Below are 18,037 nucleotides of genomic sequence, written 5' to 3'. Positions count from 1 at the left end.
AGGATGATGACTTTTGTTCTTGACAATGTACTATGTTCCATTTGGGATTTCAACTCAAGCAGACCACATAGTTTACAATTCAGTTTCTAGATTTCTTTAAAAGCTGGACAAAATATCCAGGCAAAGGTGCCCTATGAGTTTTCTCCTTTGGTTTTCCCTCCTTTGGGTGCTTTTGTTTTTGTTTGTTGTTGTCGTTGATTTATTTTATATTTATGAGTGTTTTGCCTTCTGTAGGTCTGTGCATGCTGTTCCCCAAAGGCCAGAAGAGGTCATTGTGTTTCACCTGGAACTTAAATGACAGAGGATTGCTAGGTGCCTTTTGAGAAACAAATTCTCAAATGATGAGCCATCTCTCCAGCCCCTACCATGGACGTTTGTCCTTCATCGTGTTCCTTATTAGTTGCAATGGATCATACCTGAACAAAGTGTTTCTTGAGATATGTAGGGACACATTTATGGGGTCTGCATGCTAATTATCTAAACTTCCAGGCATCTATGTGAAGTTTTTAGTTAGGGTTTCACTGCCGAGAACAGATACCATGACTAAGACAAATGTTATAAAGGACAGCATTTAATTGGAGCTGGCTTAAAGATTCAGATCTTCAGTTCTTTATCATCAAGGTGGGAGCCTGGCAGCATCTAAGCAGATATGGTCCTGTAGGAGCTGAGAGTTCTACATCTTCATCTGATGTTTGCTAGCAGAATCCTCAGTTTCAGGCAGCTAGGATGAGGGTCTTAAAGCCTAGACCCACAGCGAAACACCTGACCCAACAAGGAAATACCTACTCCAAAGGAGCCGTACCGTATAATAGTACCACTCCCTGGGCCAAGCATATACAAACCTTCACATTCCACTCTGAGGCTTCCAGGGGCTTCTTCAAACATATGAGACTATGGGGGCCACATAGTGGTGTTTCTGAGACTTCCTTTTTCAATTCAATTTATCTGATTTTCTTAATCTAGGTCTTACGCAGAATCTTCAGAGAAGTGCAAAAGGTAGCCACATTCTTTACCATAAAATCTCCCCAAAGAGTCTCTAAGCAAATATTGAAATTCTTCACAAAACGCTTGGGACAGAGTCACACAATTTAAACCACTTTCAGTAACAAAGTCTTCCATATTTGTTCTAGGATAGCCCATTAAGCCCTATTTAAAGCATTTCCACAGCTTTCCAAATCCAAAGTCCCCATGAAAGAGCCCGAGTTGGAACAAATCTGAGGCCAGCGGGAAAATTCCACCACCAACCTCTGAGCACAGAAGGACCCCTCCCTTCCAGGAGGAGTAGAGCTAGTGTAGTTCCTGCAACAGCTGCAAACCAGACTGTTGAAAAAGCCTCCTGTGACTCCCCATCCGACTCCCTCAGAAAGTCCCAGAACAGCCCACTGACTGCCAGTCTATTTGGAGGTTGCCTCTCCCCCCTGATTGTACCCTATATAGTTACCATTGTCCAAATTCTGCCCCAATTGTTTGAATTCTACCCTAATTGTAAGTATATAACTCCCTGGTAGACTCTGCTCAGGGACTTCTCTCTCTGAATGGGATGACCCCGATATTTTGGAATGACTAAACTCTTGCCTTTACATAGATTTCCTCCTCTGTGAGTGACATTTCAGGAGGTTCAGGTAGTGGTTCAATTTGTACCTCATATTTTGTGTATTGGCCAGTAAACTCACCTCTTGGAGGAGACCCACAGGAGAGTGGTGAATCGGGGAAGTGACAACTTGAGCAATGTAACACAGTTGTCTACTTCTCCTCTATCTAGCTTCCATGTGTTCTGCTTTTGGTTAGATTCATATGTGCAAGCTTAAGGAGGGCTCGGACAGCCTCAGTAACAGGACTTTGATCTGGCCAGTGGCTGGAGCAGAAGGCCTGAGTTATCCTGTCCGTGGCATGGACAGGCTGGTCTGTGTACTTCAGCTGCGAAAGAGGGCGCTTTGTGTTAGTTGTTCTTTTGTTTTCTGTGTTCTTGGACTTGGACTGATGAAATTTTTTGACATGGGACAGGTTTTTAGGACTAATGACCACTTAATGTAACTTAGAGTGGCCTGCTTTTGATGTTAAATGGCCACAGGACCCCCCCCCCAAGGTGTCAGCAGTAGAGGATATAGTGTTTCAGAAGTTTTCCCTCCTCCTCCCTGCTAACACTTCTTTGTCAACGGGAACAAAATCTGAGTCCAGCCTAGCAGTTAGCTCCATCCTTGTTGACAGTGTTAGCTTTGGGGCTAGAGAGATGGCTCGGTGGTTAAGAACACTGACTGCTCTTCCAGATGTCCTGAGTTCAATTCTCAGCAGTCATTTGTTGAGTTTCTTTTTCCCTCAGGACCAGCTCCAGGTTTTACATTTCTCACCGGTTTATCCCCTCTTCCCCTCTCCTTCTGCCTAGGGCAGACACAGTGCAGTCTGGCATCCAGGGTCCATGACAGGAGAGGCCCCAAGTGGTCATATGTATCCATTAACAGAGTTTGCAACTGACTCCTGCTCACATCTTTTGTTCAGTAAATGAATATCCTTCTTGCCAAGAGAAATGCATGCTCCCTGTCCGAGTAAATGTGGTCTCTGAGTTTTTAAGATGAAAAAGATTTATTTTATATAAAGAAAGGGGATGCCTCTGGTAGGCTCATGTTGAGGCATCTCTTCCCCTGAGGGACCAGCCACAAGATGGCATAATGTAGAGTAAACTGTATTCAGGACATGACACCAACTCCCCCGAAAAGTTCTTACATTCTCTTCACCACAGACATAGGCCAAGAAACTGGCCCTTGGGCCCACAGGGAACCCACCCAGGTTGGTTATTTAATGGGTGTAAGGGTTAGGGATCTCCTCCAGATTTGCCACCAGGCTCTACAAGCAGGTTTAAACAATAATTGGCCAGTGTTTAGATATGATATGAAATAAGAGAAAACAGAGAACTATAGTACAGGGCGTTCTTCAATTAGTTAGTGCCAAATATTAGATAAAAGTTACAGATACAAGCTAATAAAAGTTGCAAAGATTATAGAAGAGTGCAGATTAGACAAGAAGAATGAATTAGAGCCCCTCTAGCCAACAAAGCCCTGGATCCAGGAGAAAAGACTACCATAGAAATGGCCAATGGCTTATTTATCATAGAAACTGGACTCAGTGACAGCAGGATTGCCTGCTTATTATTGTTGCCACAGCACTGTTGGATAAAGATGCAGATAAGTTAACTTTGCGACTCATCACACACACACACACACACACACACACACACACACACACACAAAATTCTGATTGTTGTTCAGTAATGCCTACAGGCTTCATTTTCAGACTTTCTCAATTTACCATGGCTTACATATTTTCCAGCCACCTGTTTCCCCGAACCGTGCATTTCTGCTGCCCGACCCTGACTTGGACTGTCCACTCCATCAAAGTGATTCTCCTCTGCCAGAGACAGAACAGATCTGGTTTATTAACAAAAGCAGCTTTACCCATGAGGGTCAGAGGAGAGCAGGGGCAGTGGTGACACTGGAAATGGAGGTAGTCTGGACTAAGTCTGTTCCTCCAGACACTTCAATTCAAAGGGCCAAGCTAATAACATTAACACAAGCCCTCATCATGGAAAAAGAAACCAATGGCTAGAGATAACACATGGGCTAACAAGGCCGCTAAGGACATAGTCTTAAAGAAAACAGCATCTCTAGATTGGATACTGTTCTATCTGAACCACCTAGATCAACTGATATATGGAGAAAAAGTAATTAAATGGGATGGTGATGATCGACTGAATGTAAGCTAATATTATCCATCTCTTTAACAAGAACTCTTCTCAGAAAGATCCACAGAGTCACTCACTTGGGAGTAAAACGAATGACAAACTTTAAAGCTTATCAGCTGAGCAACACTCCCAGTCACCCCAAATATCCAAACTCCTGACTGAGAGGTAAGAGCCTGGAGGCCTCTACTGGGAAAATTGATTTTATAGAGATTAAGGAAGAAAGACATGGCTCAAAATACCTGCTGGTTTTTGTGGACATTTCCTCCTGGATAGACGGATAGAGATACTAGAAGAGATTTTCCCAGATTTGAAGCACCTAAAGTAATAGGACAAGATAATGGGCCTGCCTTCATATTTCAGAAATGTCAGTGACTGACTAAGATCTTGGCGACAAATTGGAAGCTTCATTATGCATATCATCCCCACAGCTAAGGGCAGGTAGAAAGGATAAATAGAACTCTAAATTAGACCTTAACTAAATTAGCCTTAGAGACTGGTGGGACTGGATGATGCTCCTTCCCTTTGCCCTATACTAGATGTATATGGCATTCTAGCCCCCATTGTATCCAGCCTACAGTTGGCAGCTATTACAGAACTGAAAATGATAATTTAATACTTAAGGTCAGCGCTACTCAATAGGCTCATGACTATGTTTGCCCTAAATTATGTGCCCTCAACACGCTGGCAGTCCCCTACATTGGGGAAATTATCCTTCACAGGACCATGAAGTTAGGGTTTTACTGCTGAGAACATATAGCATGACCAAAGTAAGTCTTATAAAGGACAACATTTAATTGGGGCTGGCTTATAGGTTCAGATGTTTAGTTCAATATCTTTAGGTGGGGACGTGTCACCCTCTAAGCAGGTGTGGTGCTGTAGGAGTTGTGAGTTCTCCATCAGAAGGCTGCTAGCAGAATACTAACACTCAGGCATTTCTCTGACCCCAGATATCTTAATCAAGCAACTGGCTTTTGAAAATGCTAGTACAGTAGAAAAACACTGTCTCAAAAACCAACCAACCAACCAAACCAACAAAGACAAATTAAAAACAGCAGCAACGGGGTTGGGGATTTAGCTCAGTGGTAGAGCACTTGCCTAACAAGCGTAAGGCCCTGGATGTGGTTCTCAGCTCTGAAAAAAAAAAGACAAAATAAAAACAGGAGCAGCAGCAACAATAACAACAACAAACGAAAGAAAGAAAACACCAATGCATACTCTTATGTGACCTTACCTCCAAGTTATTTCTGAATTATAAATAAAAATGCCTATAGTCAAAAGCTGTGCAGAATTAAGATAGGTGTTCCCTGGTGGTTCCAATTGGGGGTGGGAGACCATGACAGACGGGGTAGAAAGAAGAACATAAATAGAGGAGAAGCCACCATGAGGTAAGAATCTTTAAATAATGGACATGTGAGTGGGCTAATTGGAGTGAAAAGCATCCCAGACAAAACCATGGCAAATTATATAACAGAATTATTGGAAAAATATGCATAATAGTATAGAGGATAGCTATCTGCCCAGTTCTTGTGCTAATTAAGGATTATCATAGATATAAAGCTAGTGTGAATCTTTTATCCAGAAACTAACTGGGCAAAGGATGGGCAGAAATCCATGGTTGGGATCAAATACTTTCTACACACAAAACCAGATTCAGCACCTAGAATTACAATCTTCCCAAGCCCAGATAACTACAGACCAGCATAGAAACACAACCAGTAACAGCCAGGGCATTCAAATCTCTATTAGAGCCCATCAACACTATGACAGAAGGCCCTGAATATGTCAACATGATTGAAGAACAAGAATAAAACAGACTGTAAAACAGCATTTGCACATATGGGAGAGGCCTTTAAAGAGAAAGTAAAGAAATGTGTGAAAACAATAACTGTGGAAGGAAATGAATAAAGAAATCCTAAACAGAGAGATGTGGATGAGTAAAATGTAGGAACTCAAATAGTCTCTCAGAGGCAGACCTTAATAACAGACTCCAACAGATGGAATAGAGAACCTCAGGCATTGAAGAGATGATAGAAGGAATGGATACGTAGATAGAGGAAATCTTAAATCCAAAGGGAGGAAAAGAGTGGAGGGGGAAAGGAATAAAGGAAAAGCAAAGGAAGAAAGGAAGGAAGGAAGTCAATCCTGGAAGAAAACATCCAAGAAATAGACAGGATTTTTCTGCAAAATAACAAATATAATAAAGACAATAAAGTATATAGGAAGGATGAAAATAAACTTGGGTCAAAGGCAAATAAAACAAAAAACAAAAACAAAAACCAACAAACAAACAAACAAACAAAAATTCTCAACAAAATCATAGAAGAAAATGTCCTTAACTTAAACAAGAGACTCATCAAAGTAAAAGGAGCACACAGTATGAAATAGACTGGAGTCGAAAAGAAATTCCCCTGGGCATATATTACCTAAGACAGTAAACATGGAGAACAAATAAGTGTAATAAAAGCTGCAAGGGAAAAAGTACTGGTAACATACAAAGTCAGTCCTCCTATGAGAATCACACATTACTTCTCCCAGAGACTCTAAAAGCCAGAAGAGCCTGGATAGATTCACCGAAGACTAAGAGACCAGACTAATAAAGTTGGATTTTTGTTGACCCAAGGGCCTCCCTTCTTTTATCACATACAATATTATTAGATACTTCCTAAAATTGCCTTCAGAGCTTCTTTGAGGAAGCCTGAGGAGCTTAAGACCTCTGATAAAGTATTTTGTACAAAAGGACCTGCTTCCTTTTTCCTTATTTCTACTACAGCAGGATGGAGGCAAAGTTTTTTGCAAACTACTTTTAATAAGTAGCCCACATCATAGGTAATGGAAGAGAAAAGTTATTAGGATATGGGGGAAGAGGACCTGTTCAGCAATAGTTCTTCAGGAAGGAGCTTGTTTTCCTTTGGCAGCAGGTCAGGACAACAGCAAGCAGCAAACCTGACTCCGGAGGGGATTTCTCAGGGGAGGAAAGCAGGAGTGAGGTGGAAACATTGTGGCAGCGGCTGTGCAGACTCAGGAGCTCCTGCTCAAGCTGCAACAAAGCACCCTGTGCTCTGAAGCAGAGCAGCTTAGCCAGTTAGCTGGAGACCTGGCTCTCCCACTGCCTGCCTTACCTGGAAACCGCACAGAATACACGAGGACAAACAACTGTGCCCAAGCTGAGCAGGCAGCACAAAAGCGCCTGTGAAGGACCCGCAGGCACCACCTTAGAAAGCTTCATCGGAGCAGAGAGTCTAAAGTCTTTTCCTCCTTCAAGCATGGCACCCCAGCCCATTTTCTTTCATTCCCTGCCTTTATTTTGATGGCTTCTACTTCCCTTCATAAGTTTGTCGTTTAGTTTCTTTTCTCTCTTTTTTCTATCTTTGTTACTTTCTTTCTATCAACTAATATAAAGGACCAGCAATTTGATATTTCTAACCTAATATTTGTTGTGGTTATGCCGTACATATTTGCACATTAAAACTCTTTTTTCTTGCATTTGGCACACTTTAATCGGACTCATTAGCTTAGCTCAATTTCGGTTCTTGGTTTTTCTGAGGTAAGTGAATGTTGGGGTGACCTCATTCCCAACTCCTGATCCTTGTGCCTCTAAAGTCAAATGCTTATGAATTTTCAAGGTTTTCTTTGCCAGTGGATATGTGTGTGTCTGTGCACATATGTGCCACAATATTCAGTCCATGTTTGTACCATGGGTCCCAGGTATTGAACTCAGATAATCACACTAGTGCAGCAAGTTCTTTTACCTGCTAAGGACCTTGCTGCTATTGCACAAGTGTGTGTGTGTGTGTGTGTGTGTGTGTGTGTGTGTGTGTTTGTGTGTGTGTCTAATTTTCATATATGTATACACCATATATTGCGCCAATCTCTGCCTCTCAATACCATTGTCCTTCCTTTCCTCACCTCTGCTATCATTTCTTTTTATCCCTCTGGACAGTTTCTCGTTGTTGACATCAATTTAAAATGTAGGAACACACACACGCCATTTGAAACCAAGTTAAAATGAAAAAATAAAAATATGCAGTCTTTTTGATCAGTACTCCTTAGCAATAGCTTTTCTTTGATTTTTTATACAATTGATATATAATAATTAATGGGCAATCAGCTTGCAAATTTTCCTTAATGATTATATCCTTGGAATTTTCATAAATGTTAGTATACTATCTGTGGATAAAAATGTCAACTTTTAATTCCTACTAGTGACGGGCCTTAAATTATCACCTTCCTCCATTCTGACCACAGCAGTCTGCTGTCTATAAGGGTGATCACCACTTAATAAATAAAAGGGAAACAGAAGAGTGGTCTTGTTCTGACCCCTTCTACCCAAATGGTGTTACATGTTTGTCCTGAAGAAATGAGGATATGTTTTGCTAGGTATGGGGTGCCAGCTTGTGGAAGTGAGAATTTAGTGCACCTGAGTGATGTCTTCTCCCACAGTTGCCTTGGCTGGAGGAGACCTGAATCATCCCAGTCACAAGCACTCCTCTCTCGAAAGAAACCCAACCTCAGCTTTAAAGGAAATGGACACTTAATATCCAGTGAGATTCGTGCACATCCCTCACTCTTGCATAAGTCCAAAAGACTTTCAGAAAAATGAAAGGGCACTTAGCGCCATTAGAAAATTCATGCCAGAGTCTTCTGTCTAGTCCAATGGAACAATGCCTCGAAATACCCAGCTACAAGTTGTTAATCTATACGCCATGCCGTGAATCATCTAAGGTGATAGTATATTTCATAATGCCCTAGTAGGCACTTAATTGCTTTTTTGTGGATTTTTTGTGATTTTTCATGGTGGTGGTCCACTGTTACTTCAAGAGTTCAAGCAGGAGGGCAGAGGCAGGGAGTAGAACATCCTTGTTTACATAGATAGTTCCATGCTAAATACAAACAAAAAGATCTTGGATTACAAATACAAAACCCCAAATGAACATGTCATTGCAGATGTGTGTCCCTTCTGAGGGCACAGGTTAAAATCAAACTTTATCATGCCAAGAGAACATCCACAAGAAAATTGCTGGAGACACCAGGCAGATTAGAATAGAAGTAATGGTGCTGGAGAGGTAGTTCCACAGTTAATACTAGCTACTCTTCCAGAGGTCCTGAGTTCAATTCCCAGCAACCACATAGTGGCTCACAACCATCTACAGTGAGATCTGGCACCCTCTTCTGGTCTGCAAGCATGCATGCAGGCAGAATGCTCTATACGTCATAAATCTTAAACAAACTAAAATAAAAATAAATAGGTTTGGAAAGCTATGTGTATTATATATAAAAAGTGCAATTACATCTACTGCTATCCTGCATAGATATACAGGGGCCTGCAGCATCCTTCTATTTCTGATAGTTCACCCACCACTTCAATATCTGAGACCAGTGTCACTTATGAAATACTTCATTTAAGTTATAAATGTACCATTGTCATTCAAGCCTGGAAATATTAACTCTTTGAATGAATGTACAGAGAATTTTAGTCAGTATGTTGCCACAGGATCTGTCAGGGGTTGGAGAGATGCTTCACGGATTAAGAGTACCAATTGCTCTCCCAGAGATCCTGAGTTCAAATCCCAACAACCACATGGGTACTTACAGAACTCTGCAATGTGATCTGATACACTCTTCTGGTGTGTTTGAAGATAACTACAATGTACTCACAAGTAGATATTATATACTAAAAAAAAAGGAAAAATAGGACTTCTCAGTTTAATCTGGCAGACCTAAATGTCATGGACTTACTGGATGGAGCAGGGTGGGCTTGATCCTGTAGGAATGTACCCAAGCACTGAAATTGGCACTTTGAGTCACTATGCCCAGTTGTGAAGAGTCCTTTCATGGTTGTGGTGAGCAACTTTGCTTATCCTTTCCTATCAGCCAATTCTTTCTATATAAATGAGATCATTTCTGTAGTGTCTGGTTTCAGGTGAATTCTGATTGGCTCTGTGATTCTGACATTTTTGTGGCTCCAGTTGACTAAAGAGGAAGCCATCCATGGTTTTCTAGGTCTCTGAGTGTTTTACCTCTTTTAAAAATATTAATCAATCATGTTTATTTAAAGTATTAACATCAGAAATTTTTAATGGGAATTATTTTAAAAAATCATTAAACAACCAAATCGATTTTCCTATTCTAGCCATATAAGCCAGCTGGACTTTGTAAGGAAAATGATCTAAAGCATCAGTGTCAAGGACTACAGAAAACTGCCACCCACAGGTAAACTGCCACAGTAAAGTGACTACAGCATGGTTCTGTCATTCATACCAGACAACCCAGAATAAATACCTTATAAAAAGAATTAAAATCTATCCAAACCACTTAAAATACTTAAATGCAGAAACCTTAATTTTCCTTCAGTTGGGCCAGAAACCACCACAGTCGCTATGGTCAGTGTTCCAGGGAGAACGAGTGGAATGTTTAAGCTTAGGCCAACCAACATAGCCCTCGACTTTTCAAAGAAATCGTTTACTCAGGTATACTGTAAACAAGGACTGTGGCAACACAGGAAACAAAGGCAGTTGGCAAGTGAAACTTCTAGAAGCTCATGAAAACAATACCATCCAAACTGCAGATGGAAAAGGAGAGACAGGTAGTGCCAGGTTCTCTGCAGTCGTTCGGTCCTGCAGGGTGTCAAACAATCGCTGCTTCCCACACCAGGATGTTAGCCCACAGGAGGGGCTGGCGGGACCTGTCCACTGTGAGGACTGGAGGGCTTTCCAGGAAGGCTGAAGCCTCTCAGGTTAGGAGGCCTCAGTAGAAAGAGGAGCACAGCGATCACCATCCAGGCCATCAAGATCACAGTGATGCTGATGCCACTGTCACCGGAGGGCCCTGGCAATTCCCGAAGGCATTCTGTGTTGGTACAATAGGCCCGGGACTGCCGGAGCAGATTGATGAGTCTTCTCATAGTGCGTTCATGAGAGCAAATACATTCACAGGGATCAAATCCTCCTTCAGTCATGGTTGGTTACCAGCTTGACTTTACTCAACTCTTTAAAGCCACCCAAACAAGTGGTGGGTGGGGAGGGAGGTGGTCTGGAGTGTTCTGGACGCCCCTGTGGCTGCCGCTGCTGCTGGCCGCCACCCTCCTCCCCTCCGGATTAGATAGGCCATGTCACTCTTAGCCGCTAGACCCGTATCTGTGTTTTGCCTTTTGTATGGGTGGGTGGATCACGAGGTTGTCAAGTGTGGGCAGAATCTGGGAGACAGCTTTGCCTATCGAGGTTGGTGTTAGTCTTTGTATGGTTACCAGGAACCAATTCCAGATCCTCTGGAAGAACAGTAAGTGATTTCAACTGCTGTGATATCTTCCCTGCCCCTTCCTCTATACTTTGATCTTTCTTTCTTTTTTTTTTTCTTTTCCGGAGCTGGGGACCCGAATCCAGGGCCTTGCGGTTTCTAGGCAAGCGTCTACAACTAAGCTAAATCCCCAACCCCATACTTTGATCTTTCTGTAGTCTCTCTGACTCCATCTGCCATAATGAAGACTTCATCTCATAAAACACTGTGGACAATAGCTACTGTGAAAAATACCATAAGTTGACAGAGCCTCCATTTTCACATAAATATATAAACACATAAATACCTAAAGAAACACAGAGACACACATAAACACACGCACAGAACACACAAAGACACACAGAGACACACACAGCCCAAGTCATCATATTCTTTAGTAATTCTGTCCAGAGCCAAGTGGTTATAGGGATAGAAGAAAGTACAATTCCCAGCAATTGCAACTGAATATCATGTAATGCATATTTATGAAATGCATACTTCACAGTATTTTAGGATTCGAGTACATTATACTATCTATCCTTTATTTTCAAAAGTATCGAAAGTTATGAAGAGAATTCAGGACTAGTTCAGACTTGTGTCCATCAGAATCAGAACAGTTTGCTGTTTGAAACTTTCTTTTATTACAACTGTTTCCTAATGTCACATAGGAAAACCGGCTTCAGCCAGAAATGCCTTTAGCTACCACATGCATCTGAATCTCACCCTGGGAAAACCATGAGAATCCATGAGAGAATGTGTGTGGCTCTTTGATGTCCAGCTTTCCTGTAGGTCTCTTCTGGCTTGCACGGATACCACTCCTTGATTCCACCCTCTAAATGGCCGTGCAACCTTCTTGCCTTGCTCTGCTGCTGGTCACTGACAACTTGAGGAAGGTAAAAATTGCCTAGTGTGTTAGTGAAGCAGGCCTTTGAATGTCGCTCTGAGGGGTTTTGGGGAGAGAATCGACTTAAAGCTCACTCTGAATGGTGGTAACACCATAACTCTCAGGCCAGGTGCCTTCACTGAATGGCACAGAGAGGAAGCTAAGAGGTAGAATTTCCCTATTTCTGCTCCCTGCTCCACCCACATGGTAAGAGTCTCATTCACATCCTGCCAGCCAGTCCACTTCTACCAACTGCACCTCTCACGGCTACACTCACCCCTTCTAGGATGGAGTCTGTGCTTCCCGACTCTGAGCCAATGGAACCCTCCTTTCTTAAAATGCTTCTGTGACAGAATGGGAAACACGACCAGTGCAGTCACTGCTTCCTTCTGCCTTTTCCACACTCCTCCCGCCTGGTTCCCTCACAGCCTTCGCAGTCCAATGTGTCTATAAGAAAACAGGCTAAAAATGTCACCTTAATTCTCCTTTGACTTGTCTCTGGGAAGAGCCTTTTGCTACATCAGCCCAGATAGAAGAGTGAAAGAGGAAAAAGAGAAGAGAAGACAGTAGATGGCCTAGGCAAGGGATAACTGAAGTTCTCCTTGTAACACAAGCTACTTCCCAAGATATTACCATTAATCCAGTTTCTGTGTCAATATGACCCCCAAAACCTAACCACCTATCATTAGAGCACATTTGCTGACAAAATTTTGTTGCAGTTAAATTTCTATTATATGTCTTTCAAAACACATCTAAAAGTGGAGTGGGCTTTTCCAGCTAGATTCATGACCTCCTCTCTCCCACACAGCACCCATACTCAAATCACCTGTGACATCTTGTTTCCTAAACACAGGTATGGCTGTCACTTTTACTTTTCTCCATGGGATAGTTTAGGTAGAGTGACCTGACCACACCTGCCAATCAATGATTGGCCTTCTAGCTTTAATGACTTCGAAAAATTTATGTTTGTTGATAATGGAAATCCTCCCACAGTATAAAGTCATTTGCTCCTGCTCTCAAACAGAGGAAAAGAAAGAGAGAGAAGGTCTGCCTGCTAGGCATAGTCAAGGTAGGTCAAGGCCTGTTGGCAGATTTTTCAGCCTGCTGAGGTATGGAACCTTAAGAGAAGGTGTACTTGAGGCTTAAATTTCTATTGACCTTGGTGGTTAAAAACAGAGTAGTTTGGGGGATGGGAACGAATGCATTGTTTATTTTAACAATTTGTTTCTGTCAGCTTGTGGTTATGCTTCCCAGAGTGCTATAGTAAAATAGGGCTTTGAGAAATGTGCTTGTTGTTTCCTTGTACCCACCAGCAGCCCTTTCATAGCTGTCTCTTTCCTCTTCTTTTGGCCTTTCCTCATCTGCCCCTCAGAGAACCTTTCCACTTCCTACCAGTCAGTCCACCAAAGTAGGGCCATGCCGTTTCAGGAAACTGGAATTTCTGAAAAGCCCATTGAATATGGAAAGCAATATCCCCCAGGATATGTCCTGCAGCTCAGAGTAAGATGTTGCAAAAAGAGGATAACTGACTGATCTCCCACTTTGTGCTTTCAAAAAGAACAAATACTTCAAAACCATAGTTTCTTCCGCCTCTCCATTACAGAATCTGATTTCAGCCCTGCACACTGTGCTCTCCTGGATCCATGGATGCTAAGCTGCAGGTTCTGGAGATGCCAACCCCTCAGATGAATTCAATGTCTGCTCAACTCAGTCCATTCATTCACAATTCCTGGAGTATTTGCGTCCACCGACCCAGACGCCCATCGCCGATCGAGAGTATTCCACGCAGCGGATCGAGTTCCAGCAAGCAGAAGGATCTTCAGTCACAGAGCACATTGCGGAACTTTCCTGACATGCTGGACAGAACTAAGAGGTTAGTGAGAAACAAGTTTGTGAAAAGGATCCTATGTCGCCATCTTCTGGGCAAATACAGAATTACATCCTATTACCTTACTTTGGAGTCTGAGGCTTCCTTCTAGCCTCCCATGTGCCTCTGTTCAAGAATAGATGCAGATATTCACAGCCAACCATTGGACTAAGCCTGGGGACCACAATGAAAGAGTTAGGGAAAAGCCTGAAGGAGATGAAGGGGATTGGAACCCAATATGAAGAACAACAATATCAATTAACTGGAGCCTTCAGAGTTCCTCGGGACTAAACTACCAACTAAAGAGGATATATGGTCCCGGCTATGGCTCCTGATACATATAGTGTAGAGCATGTGTAGCAACAACTGGCTCATCTGACATCTCTGGGAAGGGAGACAACTGGCCCTGTAGAAACTTGATGTCCCAGAGAAGGGGGATGCTAGAGGGGTGAAGTGGAAGTGGGTGGGTAGATGGAGGAGTGCCCTCTTAGAAACAAAGAGGATTGGGAGGGTATGGGGGTTCAAAATGGAGAGACCAATGATGGGGATGACATTTGAAATGTAAACAAATAAAATGACTAGTGTATAATAGATGGTAACAGACGTCTCCATAAGGACTAGATATTCATTATCTGTAACAGGTTCATTGAAAGTCAAAATCCATAACTGTTGTGGCTTACTTATTATTGAAATTTCACATAGATGAACACAATCAACATTTTAACTTCTCTCCTTGCACCCATAATAAATCATTAGTTACCTTTATAAAACAATTTAAAAAGCAATTAGGGTTTCTACTCTCTTAGGCTTTGATACAGCGCTCATTTTACTGTCCCTCTCTATGTTCCCTCCATTGCTGCCCTCTCCCTGTCTCTTCACATTTCACATTCCTATCCCTGACAGTGTCCCTCAGTGAATCCATGAGTGAACTTGTACTTCCCTAAATGAGGACAGTCTGGCCCACGTCCCTAGACCCTCACACTAAACTGATCATACAGTCACACAGATTGAAGAATCAACAGCTAACACCCACACCCACATTTCAGTGAATATGTATCCCATTTGTCTCTTTCAGTCTGGATTGCCTCATCCAGAATGACTTTTACTAGATCCATTCATTGTCCTGCATAGTGCATGCTTCCTTTTTGCCTTTTGTAATTGTTAAGCAGCAATGCAGTCTGTAAATGCACCACGTTTTCTTTATGCATTCATCCGTTAAGGGACAACTTAAATATTTCCAAATTCTAAGCATTATAAATGAGCTTCACTGAACATGGTTGAGCAAGGGTCTGTATTCTAGGATGAATCAACATCTGGACATGAGACCTGGAGTTGTATCTTAAGGTACAACAATTTTCACCTTCCTGAAGAACCATCATACTGATCTCCGAAGTTGCTGTAGAAGTTTGCCTTTCCACCAGGAGAGTATGAATGTTCCCCTTGCTCCATAACCCAGTCAGCTTGAGTTGTCACATGTGTTATTAACTTTAGTCATACTGACAAGTGTGAAAAGTGATCTCAGAGTAATTTTTATTTGCATTTGCGTGATGTGGAAGGATGATGAATATTTCTTATGAATTTCTGTCATTTGAGTTTCTTTTATTATGAATGTTATGCTTAGATATGTAGCACTTTTTAATTATTTTTCTTCATATACAGTGTTTTAGTTTTTCCAATATATATTTATATTAGCCTGTTGGGCCCTACCTTGGAGTGTTTCCCTTCCCCCTCGCTGTGCCTTTCAGCCTACTATGGCCAGAAGTTGTTTACACCCTTGGCAGCTTCTCTCGGTCCCTGATTTGGGGCCAGGACCTTCCATGGCACCCATTCCTCTTGCTGAGCCTTTCAGCTTATTGATGTTAAGAAGTTGTTTACGCCCCTGTGTTGGGGCCGGGACTTGCCACGATGCAGATTTTTCCTGTTTTCCTATTTTCCTGGTTGGGGTTTTCACCTGCTTTATTGTTTTTCCACGGCTTTTGCCTCTGGTATATAAGGAGATCTCAGTAAAGCGTGGACAGCCTTCTTTTAACACGAATGACCCGAGTGTGTGTTTCTTCTTAACTCTTATAGGCCTATGCCCGGTTCTGAGTGTCCTGATGACACAGGCATCATCAAATGGAGGTCCCACCAAGATTGGAAAAGAGAGGACAACCTGACAAGATGGTCCCAGGAAGCCGGCCAGTGAAGGAGGGACGTATTGGGGAAAATGGGCCAGGAAAAGTCCCAGTAAGCAGGATACAGAAGCACCGTGGGCATTGAAAGCACTTGCAAAGAAAAATAAAGATTTGGGGTACTGGTGAGTAAACCTTGTAAAAAGGGACAAGGTAATAATGGTCAAATGTTTTTGTGTACGTGTTCTTTTAGAGTTATGCTAAAATCTAGAGAAGCAAAGTTAATTCTCATAGATGCTTTTAGTCTTTGGACCCTGATTAGAGACAGTTTACACCCTAGACAAGAGAGAAAATGGTTTGAGAAAAACATTCCTCCCAGACTCTCCAGATCCTTTGGCAAAAGAAGGAAAGTGAGATTAAGCTTTTTAAGAGCTCTCCTAGGGACATCCTGCCTCCTTGCTGGCTCCTATTGGAGAAGTGCTTATTTCTGGTTCTATGTCCTTTAGGTAGGTTATCTGAGTCCTTTTGGTGGGACACCATCTAGCTCCTTCCCTCTATGTCTATTGTCTGTCCTTGTTGCACCAAACTGTCCATGGATGTCAATGTATGTCTGGGTTGTGCTTCTTGTTGCTTGAATGTTTTGTGTTTTATGTTTAAAAGAAAAAATGGTGAAAACTTTAAATGCTGGTTGATTCCCCTTGATTTAGTTTTAAGTCCTTTCAAGAAAGGAACAAATAAATAAAACAGTTTCAATTGACCTTTGGAGCCCAGCATCCTAGATAACTGGTTATCTCTGGTGTTAACTGTCATGTGTGTCTCTGACTGAATCCTGCCTCAATGGAGGAATGTAGCTAGGAGCCTAGGTCTGTCCACTGGGGAAGCTCCCCAGGGGGCTGGCTCAATGTCTACACTAGCTGGCCTTAAAGGTGCCAGCAGCTTCAAAGCTTCTATGGTAATGGAGCTGTTAGCTGTTTCTCTTAGAGAAATCTTTGACTGTGATATTTGGAATCAACAGGTAACAAGGTGCTTCTTTTAAAATGACAGCTAAAGAAGTAAAAATGGTGTTTGATCTAAGTACTAAAGATATGTGTAGTCACTTCATTTTTTTCTGTTTGGTTTTAAATGTATAATAAGCTTTACATGTCTTGGCTATAGGTGACTGGCTTTTAAGTTATTGGGTATGGTTGAAAATTTGTAATATTTGTAATACAATGTTGGCTTAAAAAAGGAGTCATTCGAGAAAACACGTGGCATGTGCCAACCCAGGGAAACAGGTCTAGATTGGGATAATATTTTAATATAACTCTTATCATGGAAACCGGACTTGTAAAAGAATTTAGGGCAATGTCTCTTTGGTGAGGTATTAGAGCCTGCAATATCGATCCTTCATATGCAAGGCTTGGCCGTCATACTTTATAGCATGAGGAATGGACTTGGTGTTTTGGAGAGACTGGATTTTGGAGGATAGTTTGGTGGAGGGTGAGTTTTGCTTTCCAAAGATATGGCTGTGCTCTGATGTTACAAGGGAAACTTAAAGATTGTGGCTAATGATTGCCAGTGTTACATTGACTACAGTTTACAGTCTGATCCCAGACAGACTCGGGATTCTAACTCACACATATCTGTGCTTAAGAAAAAATCAAACAGGTGGAGATTGTCACAAGGGTTGATGAGGCTATGGAACTTATAAGAGCATGACAGCCTGCTTCCTCCAACTGCTATTTCAAGAAATACATATAGAATTATTATAGATTTAAAAGATTGGTCTTTTTTTTCTTTCCTTTTCTTTTCTTTTTTTTTTTTGTTTTTTTGTTTTTTTTTTTTTTTTGGTGCTGGGGACCGACCCGGGGCCTTGCTCTACCACTGAGCTAAATTCCCAACCCCTAAGAGATTGTTTTTATACTGTTTCTTGCACTCTTGGGTTGTTGTAAAATATTTCATTTCTTGTGTTTCCTTGGGTTTTGTTTGACTTGACCATACATTTGTATGCCTTTTTGAAAGAAAAATGTACTAATTTTTATTTATTTTGGTGAATTGTTCTTTGGATGACTTTTGTCTGTGGTTCCTCTGAATGCAGTTCCAACGGTGGCCAGAGAGACACCAGATACTGAGTTATAAATGATGGTTAAGCACCCTGTAGGTCCTCAGAGTGAAGCCAGCAGGTTGCC

At 41.9% G+C, this 18,037-nt stretch overlaps 1 protein-coding gene across 1 annotated transcript in view; it reads left to right on the top strand.

Annotated features, from left to right (window-relative positions):
- LOC134481937 (disks large homolog 5-like) overlaps nucleotides 1-18,037 on the top strand; it is a 139,451-nt gene that overhangs the window by 113,405 nt on the left and 8,009 nt on the right. The window lies entirely within an intron of this gene.

The sequence above is a fragment of the Rattus norvegicus genome, chromosome 15, assembly GCF_021556685.1.
Source record: "Rattus norvegicus strain SHRSP/BbbUtx chromosome 15, alternate assembly SHRSP_T2T, whole genome shotgun sequence".
NCBI lineage: Eukaryota > Metazoa > Chordata > Mammalia > Rodentia > Muridae > Rattus > Rattus norvegicus.
This window is presented reverse-complemented; position numbering and strand designations above follow the sequence as displayed.